The 9647-nt window shown below is 39.0% G+C and overlaps 1 pseudogene; it reads left to right on the forward strand.

The window, feature by feature from the left end:
- Positions 1-706: 706 nt before the first annotated feature.
- On the forward strand, positions 707-1384 carry LOC145994156 (puff-specific protein Bx42 pseudogene; annotated as a pseudogene).
- The last annotated feature ends 8263 nt before the right edge of the window (positions 1385-9647 follow it).

A 9647-nucleotide genomic window follows, 5' to 3' on the forward strand; every position in this document is an offset into this window, starting at 1 on the left:
TGGACATTGTCCAGCAAAATATTCGATATGTTCATTTTGCAAAAAGAAAGGTCATTGGCATGTAAAATGCAAGTTTAGGAAAAATAATGGTGGAGTTGCGAGTAAGACAATTACAAGTGAACAAATATCTACGCCTAATATTAAACCTTTAGAAGCTATTGTTGAACAAAACATACATAACGAATTTCATGGTTTGTCTTTATTGCACGTTGAAGTCAATGATTCTCATCCGCCAGAAGATAATACTTGCACTATTTCATCGAACACAGAAAATACACAAGTGGAAGATGCAACACTCACTCGTTCAAAAGCAAGGAGTGTTAGTTTCAAGCCAAGAGCACAAGCTGTAGATGGCACTAATGTTCTTATGTCAGGGGAACCGTGCGTAGTTAATCTGTGTATTGATAAACGAATTGTACAATGTGAACTAGATACTGGATCTACAGTTACGCTGTTCAATAGCAAGTCTTTCAAAAAAATGTTTCCTCATCGGCGAACACAATTCACTACACTTAAGTTACGAGGTGTGAATAATAATACTTTGAAGTTGAAAGGTCAAGCTTTCATTGATTTATCATTGAATGATGTATTGTATAAATTACCGGTTATATTGTGTGAAGAAGAACTGCGTTATCCGTTGATTGGACGTTCATGGCTCGACAGTATTCATCCAGGTTGGAGGAACTTGTTAGCACAATGTAACACAATGTTCACAAATACGGGGTCCGGACGAAATTACAACGCAGATATTAATACAAAAATACCGGAAAGTGAAGGTTTGAGAGCACAGCTGGAGAAGAAACTTACCCAGAAAGATAACGAATCAAGGGAACGTGACCAACTGCGATATGAGGGACATAAAAGATCGAAGCTCCGGAGAGACAGGGAGAGGGACATTAGTAAACAGATTGCGATTGGAATGCCAGCTAAGAGCATGGCCAGTGACGACATTCAGTTTGACCAGAAGCTGTTCAACCAATCAAAGAGGATGGACAGTGGGCACGGAGATGACGAAGCGTACAACGTGTATGATAAACCTTGGTGGCATGCACGAACTCTGGGCCAACATATTTACAGACCATCAAGAGATCTGAACAAGGTTGTGTATGGAGGTGATTTGGAGAAAATATTGAAAACAAACAGTTTTGTCCTAGACAAGGAATTCAGTGGCACGGACCGTGGAGCAGCACGCAGCGGACCTATTCAGTCTGAGAAAGATGAAGACGATACTTTCGGTCTGAACCAGTTCTTGACTATAGCTAAAAGAGCTAGCAAGAGACATAAGGATGCAGAGGGAAGAAGAGAGAACGAAAACCAACCACCACTCAGAAGGTCGAATAGACTTAGGAGACCTCCTGATAGATACGGTGAGACCAGCACTTGAAACAAAAAAGAGACTCCAGGAGGAGATGATAGACGCATGATAAGAGGAAGAAGAAGAATTTGTATTCTATAGCATGTTATTGATTGGTTGTTATAGTAACAGTGTGTAAGATGTACGTGAATGGCTTCCATGTATTAAAGTTATATTGTTTAATTTGAACCTACGTATTTTGTATGTCTTGTGCATGTATAAATCAGAAATCACACAACACAACAAGGCTTACAGTATCTACCTAAATAGCGCACACAAGTCTGAACTTGTTAACAACGCCAAAGTATTTTCAATATAATTTCAATTTTATGTTTTGTAAAATAATAATAATAACAAGCACTTTTTTCTGGCACCTTTTTATTTATGAACATGCCAAAATATTTTGAGTATTTATTATGATGAACACAAGAACAAACCAACTTGAAGAGTAACGGAATTTTCCTCCCAGAAAGAAAGCACTGATTAACAATACTAAAACGAAAATTTTAAGTTTGTATGACTGGAGGGCAAGATGTGTCCTCTCCTCTTTCCTCCGAGGAAAAAAATCCTGCACATACCCTTACAATGCAGTGGTTGATCAAAGAGTTCAAATTACTTATCGTGCAGAAACAATGCATCAAAAAAACATTATTACTGGCTTGAACATACAAGTGTGGCACCAATTTTGATATTTCAATGGTAGAAAATATAATTTAGTTACTTAAAAATAAAATTACTTTTGTTCTCGATACCTTATATTTTTACTTCGATCAATTTATGAGCTTATAAATTAAGAATTCCTTTCATATTATCGTAATATCAAAATTTATTTTCTGTATAAGTTAAGTAAAATCACCGAACAATTGCTTCGTAAGAATTATGCATATAAGTGTATAAATTGAGAAATATACATTTCGATGCATAAAATTCCATCAGATGGGCAATTGACACACTATGATGCATCAAAAGACACACCCCACAGTCGATATTCGATTTGATGCAGTAAAAGTGCATCAAATCCGAAGACAATTTCCAATAATCCAAGATTACACGTTTGGGTGTGTCATTTGATGCACTAAAAGTGCATCAAATTCGCTTTGATGCATTTCGAGTTCTCTGGTAAAAATGTTTAAATTACACGATATTTTTAAATATTGCGAATGCGATGTGAATTCCAGGAACTATAACAAAGGTGAAGCTGTGATGAGAACGAAGCATTTAATTATGATAGGCAAAAATATCACGGAAAACGCAGACGAAACTAATGTATACGCACTGGTTGTTCAAAGTTGTGCTGCATCATATGCACCTCATTTTGGAACTAGGGTTCTCGGAAATTATTTGAAAATAAAGAAATTGAAATTTACCTATACTTGAAAAGCGAAAATAGCGAACATATCGTTGCAGATCTTTCACGATTTCATGACCAGGCTATCCTCACTAGAAAAGGACATCGTACTGAATGAAAGAGCAACATTATCATGTCCAATTGTCCATTTTCATTTTCTGGTTACATTTGACATTAATTCATTTTCAAACTATTTTCATCTTCCCTCGACTTGCACCTGTTCCAAATTTCACACATACATAATACATGGATGCATTGGGTAAGACCACGCCCGTGGTAAGACGCTTCATGACTTTTCGAATAAGAAAAAAGTTTTGTTTATAAAGTACAATTTAAAATTTTAATTTCATGGCAATTTATCTCTCGAAAAATAAAGTAAGCAGACTCGTGCATTCTTCGTAATTTCCTTGCCGAATTACAGTGTCATTCCCCATGCCAGAATCTTCTGTCAAACAATTACGTTTTCCCTGATTTATTTACAAATTTCATTTTGTTGATTCCACAGGGTGGAAACACATGATAAATTTTCATTTGTCCTGACCCATAAAACGTTTTAGAGCACAAAAAACTTGAACAGTAGACCTTACTCTTTTGCATATTCCCCATGCTTTAAACGACTTCAACACAACGTATCCTACTTAGACTAGTACCTGAAAGTCCCAACAGATGGCATATCGGTTAATTTTAATCGCGAATACCCCGTGTTGAAAAATCACCCGATTCATTGCCGCACCCTGTATAAATTTTTTATCTAAAGATTGGTGGAAATTAGGAAGGTGGAAATTTTATCTTGAGCCGCTTTTGTCCTCGTCGTCGCGATTAGTCAAATGTGGGGGGAAGTGACGCTAAATAACAAAATTGAAATAAAATCAAACTAAGGTCTGCAGAGAATCGAAACCAGGAAAACAAGAAGCACTTAACAGTCCTGAACATCTGCACCTTGGGAAAGAAACGCTCTTCATACTGTGAACGTCCCACACGCAGTCACACGAACGTTGTGCGTAGGTGGACGAGTGCTGGGAGGCTCGCAAATGTATTTGCATTTTGTCGTCGCTTGTGAGTAGCGAGGGCTCTCTACAAGACCGTGCTTCGAGATGGAGTACTGCGTGGTACCAAATTGTCCAGTAATGCATAAAAGATCTTGTAAATCATCACTATACCGTCAGGTGGTGCTGATGTTCAAGTTGCGCTCGCGTTCTATTCGCAACAGGTATGTTAGCGCTAATTGCTAATCGATCGATTGATTGATTGATTTGCTGTTTAAGTTCACTTTATGCACTGCAAGGCTAATCGGGACTGGACCTACAGTTTAAAGTGGGATCCGATCCACCGGGTATCGAACCCGGGAACCCTTTTTACAAGGCGAAGACGCTAAATTGCTAATCGAGTGCATTACATAAAACGGTGGTAAATCCCTTACTGAAAAGTAAATAATGGGAAAGGCTATTGCAACAAAATGAAAAACGCAGTTTAAACATTAATTAATTCAGGGATCAGCTCCTTATTAAGATACACCCAAATAATCCATACTTAAGCGTTGACCCGTAAATGTCGCTATGAATGCATGTACTTGATACAGTGACACCTTTGTCCAGGCAAGAACTTGAACCCGGGCCCTCTGGTAGCGAGATCGTGTGTCGATCGCTAAGGCCAGCCGCACACCGGATCCGACGCGACACGACGCGACGCGACGCAACACGACGAGCCATTTTGTTAGTTGGCTAAATTCTGATTGCAGATTTCGTCCATGTACGCAATAGGCCTAGGTCTATCTTTTATAATTTTGGAAGCGGGTAACGATGCATCAATCAATGTGTATGTAGAATTAATGTATAAATTTATATGTTTTGAACTGAACCTATATAACACTGCAACTGCCCTTCCGCTGCGGCGATGTTTATTGTGTTGGCCAAAGGGGCTATTCAAATATAACCCCCTCCCCACCGTTTTCGGTCTGTAATTGAAGGGCTGTGACTGAAGTGAATGGACTCGCGCATGCGCAGTTGCAAGCCGCTCCACGCGATACCAAATTCCACGGACCTTCGTTGTTTTGTCGCAAACCGTCGCGACGTGACTCGAGTCAAATGTTTCGTCCGGTGTGCGGCCGCCCATAAGATACAATGTTAAACCTTCCCTGCGAGGGTTTGTAACAAAACTGACTCGTCACGTCGTGTCGGATCCTGTGTGCGACTGTCCTAAAGCACTCGGTGATTGAGCGGGCTTACATTCCTAGCGCCCTAAATAGCTCGGGATGTAAGTATGGGTCATTTGGTTGCAATTCTTATACTACAATAAAGCAATACAAGTGTCTGTGTTAGTTTTTTTTATCCATCCGCTCGTATCATGTAATAGAACATTTAGTTCCCACTTTTGACCCCCACGTCCGGCACTTTACAAGAGGTCACTCCACAGTTCCCACCATGATGGACAGAATTCGTTATACCGCAAGAGGAAGAAGACCTCAAGCGTAAAACGACACGGATATAACAGCTTCTACCTGAAGCATCCGAAATTATCATACAAGAATCGTCTCTTCATTATTCAGCACTCAGAACAACAGGCCATTTACATATCCAGTGCCAACAATGTCCCAACCTACAACATTCTTGTCACCTCTTCTTCAGCATCTGGACAACATTGCATCAGTGTTGCAAACGGTAGAAAATATATACTTAAGTTCAGTTTCTCTTCCGCAATGTTTTACTAGTGCAAAGAACGGCGTTGTGGCTTCATTACTGTTGATTTTGATTTGATTTGAATTTAAAGTTTTGAGTGCGTCAGCACTTAGGCTATTTTGCTCCCGTCACTGAGGCTGTAAAGGGGCATCCAGCACACATGACAAGAAGCAGGAGAACACACAGAATTATACTGGCCATAGGACCAGTCGCCAGAGCCTCGTTAGTCTGCAAAAAGCAGTCCAGGATGTACTACGTGGAAGGTCACCCCTTACACCCACATATACTGTTGAGTAAAACTAAAAAAATGTGGTTTTGCTGCTTAGCATCGATATATCAAACTTCCGAATAACTTTTGATATCCATGAAAAGAAAAGAGTATGACAACAGGCTGCAGCCATTGTTCCAAAGCAATACGTAGAGAATACCAAACAAATTAGTGTTTCAAATGCAAGTATGAACGTTAAATCATGTCAAAACTTTTTCGTTTGTTACTAATACTATCAGAAACAAAATATGTTATTAGCGAATTTTAATCGCCAATAAAACTCTTCCTATAAAGCAAAAGAGTAAGGTTGTTAAAATGACTACGCCTTAGCTCTCTAGGATTAAGGATGAATAGGGTTGGTAAGTTTGCCCTTTTCCAATAGGTGGGTTTCATGTGACGTCAGGATTTGCACCGCCGCCATGTTCGCGGCCAAGTTGTTTGTCGTCTGCAAGGAAATACCCACTGTTTGGCGTTCGTTACATCTGCGCCAACTGTTTGTTGTTAGTACTGGTGTAAAATATCGGTAACATTGCATATCTACAATTAATGACTATGTCGTACCATCTAGAAATAGCGGTAATTTTTCATGTAAACTCTTTGCGCAGTCGACAGAAAAAGTTATGAAGAAAAATTAAGTTCTTCCGCGGTGTAGATCCATATGAACTGGACGATAACGAAATGAACATGAGCTTAAAATTTCAGCCAACTGTAGATCACGTGTGTTCATTTACTTGATCAGGCTACCTGGAAAAAATTTGTTTTCGTGTGGTTCGGATTCTGCTTGAAATATTTACATCCAGTACAGATTAACTGTAAATTACAAGGCTCTGCCATTATCGTCACTGTTGCCTTTTAACTATTGTTCAAGCGATGTGGAGTTGCTCGAAAACAGTAATTTCACTCCTTGCTTTAACAATTTGGTATATAAAGGCCTCCGTAGCGGAGCGCACTCGATGCCCGGGTTCGAATCCCGGCCCGTGCCTGAGTGTTTTTTGTGAGTGTCCATTAATCAATTTAATCATATCATCACTTAGCTTCGTCTTCACGATTAGCCGAAACTGGCAGAAAAGCGAAGTAAAATATACCAAATTAATTTGGGATACTTTGATGTATCATTTATATGTTTTAACCAAGCAGTGTTCTTTTCTTTTCTGACAGTACGCAAAACCTATACTGGCACCTTTCTCATGGATCGGATACAATACAAATTAATAGCAGCAAGTGTTACCGGATGAATTATAACACCATTAAGCCTTGTCTCCATGATATGAAAAACTCAATATGATGACCAAGGCAGAAATTTATTTTATTTTAAAACATAAACTAAACGTAACGTTTCAACCTTCTAGCAAGGTCTTCTTCAGACTGTACCAAGTACCTTGGTAGAAGGTTGAAACGTTACGTTTAGTTTATGTTTTAAAATAAAATAAATTTCTGCCTTGGTCAGCATATTGAGTTTTTCTTACCGAACGAAATAGACCTATAAATAATCAAGTACAAACGTGCAATTATCAAGATGAATTTAACTTTGAATGTTATGGTCAAACTTATCGGAACTATTAGAACCTTTCTACCAAGAAACAAGGAAACACTACTTGCAAGTATGATTAAACACACCACTTCGATCCATTTGTACTAAAACTCACAGATTGATTGATTGATTGATTTAGTTTATTTTACTTCGCGTTTTGTGCCTCTTGGCTAATTTGCGAAGATGGGGATGAGTGATGAAATGATGAAATTGATGAATGGACATTCACAAACAACCAAGCCCGACCAGGATTCGAACCCGGGATAAAACTTACAGAGAAAGGTGATATACCGGGTGGTCCAAAAGTCCCGGAACAGTCACATATCGTGAGAAATACACATCAAATCGGAAAATGAAAAAATACGTGTTTAATAAGTGAAAGAAAGCTATTCAATGATATCACACTTGATTCCCCACCCTCAACCCCTGGGTGTGGGGCGGGGGGCAACTGTGAAATTTTAAATATAAACCCCAGTTTGTATTGTAGAATCGGAAAGAGGGCTTCATTCCGAGTCCAACGAGCTATCAACCATCCTCCTAGCTTAATTAGGAACGGAGATATGGCGATTTAGAGCCCCCCTTCCATATACTGTATAGAAAGGTCTTGACGTGCAGATTCCGAATTTGCAACCGTTTTCACTCTAGCTCAATTAGGGGCAGAGCGTCCTTTTTTTTGACTCTGAATGAAGTCATCTTTCCGATTCTACAATACAAAATGGGAGTTTCCATTTAAACATTTAAAATTTCACAGTTTCCCCCCGCCCAACCCCCAGGGGACGAGGGTGGGGAATCAAGTGTGATATCATTGAATACCTTTCTATCACTTATTAAACACGTATTCTTTTTGTTTTCCGATTCGATGTGTATTTCTCACAATATGTGACCGTTCCGGGACTTTTGGACCACCCGGTATGAACTTACCCGAGAGGAAATGTTCATTCCACACTCTGTAATGTTTGCTTTGTTCATTAATGTTGACGCTATTTATTCTCGCCAATCTTCTGATCAACAATTATCAAGTTCCGTGACGTAAAATAGTAAAATTCGAGGATAAACATGAGTTTCTGTTAAACAACCGAATACTGCACAATGTACCATCGTAAACAAGGGTGAAATCTCCCGTCCGTCCGCTTGAATTACGCAGGTTTACAAGAACCGGTCTCAATCATGGCTGCTCGATCCCACAATGCAACAGTTTGTGACGTAGGTGAAACACACCTATACAGGACACTCACTGAACGGGACTGTCAAACCATGGCCTTCATACACTAACACACAACAGTGATATAGAGTTTCTATATTCTAATACGCATATTACATTAAAAAAATGTATTGTTTCCTTCTACCTTTCATTCAACAATCTAATATTTAAAAATGTATGTATGTATGTGTGTATGTTTGTACCGGCATAACTCTCGAACGCCTGGAGCGATTTCAACCAAACTTGGTACGGGTATCACTTGCAACCTGGAAAGAAATACTGTGGGTGTAAGACATCCCTGGCACCACTGAGGGTAGGGGTGGGGAGGATGTGACATGTAAAAATAATGGAAAAACGACCGTTGATAGTGTGTAATTCATAGTTTTCGGGGTCTCTAAGATGAATAGTGACACTCCCAATCCCGTTCAACTCCAAGACACCACTGGCACCCCTAAGGGTGCGGATGAGAAGGGGGTGACATGTAAAAATAATCGCAAACGACTTATATTAGTGTGAAATCCATAGTTTTCGGGGTCGCTAAGATGAATAGTGACACTCCCAATGCCCTTCAATTTATTTATTCTTGCTCCTGGAGGTGGTACTAAAATGTTGTTCATAATCAAGTTTTGACTTAAGTTTATATTATAGTGAATTTGTAAAATATATTACTTTATACTTTGTATACTGTACTTTTACTTTTAAATACCTTTAAAAAAATTAGTTACATTTTACGCTACAGTTAGAATTCATTAAACTCCCGGACAATGCCGGGTAATCAGCTAGTGTAATATAAACTTCCACAGGGAACAAAAACAAATTTTAGATTACAGGACGCCATAAACATTAGTGCTGTAGGGAGAGGATTTCGATCGACCGCCAAATAGTTCGCAAGGTAGACGCTAGATAGCGTGCGGAATTGAAAGCTTCTTCGCTCGAGAGAATAACGCTCGAGCAGGCAAAACGAGCGGTATACGCTCGAAGCCCAGTAGTACACGTATAACCGTAATTTTTTCTTTGGTAGTGGGCGCTCAAATATGGAAAGACACAGTGAAATTGAAACTTAAGTAAACATAGTCATTATCTCCATGTTAAAATGCAGTTTAATCTATCTTACCAATACATAACATTCGTATGTGAAAATGAAATAGATGATTGTGGGCTGATATTTTACATGACGACTCGAACGAGAACGAGCGAGCGGAAGTGGTGCCATGCAGTATTCTAGTTATTGTTAATAAGAACAAGATAACATTAAAAAATTATAAAATCT

The sequence above is a fragment of the Lepisma saccharinum genome, chromosome 10 (assembly GCF_977018435.1).
Source record: "Lepisma saccharinum chromosome 10, izLepSacc3.1, whole genome shotgun sequence".
In the NCBI taxonomy this organism is placed as follows: Eukaryota; Metazoa; Arthropoda; class Insecta; order Zygentoma; family Lepismatidae; genus Lepisma; species Lepisma saccharinum.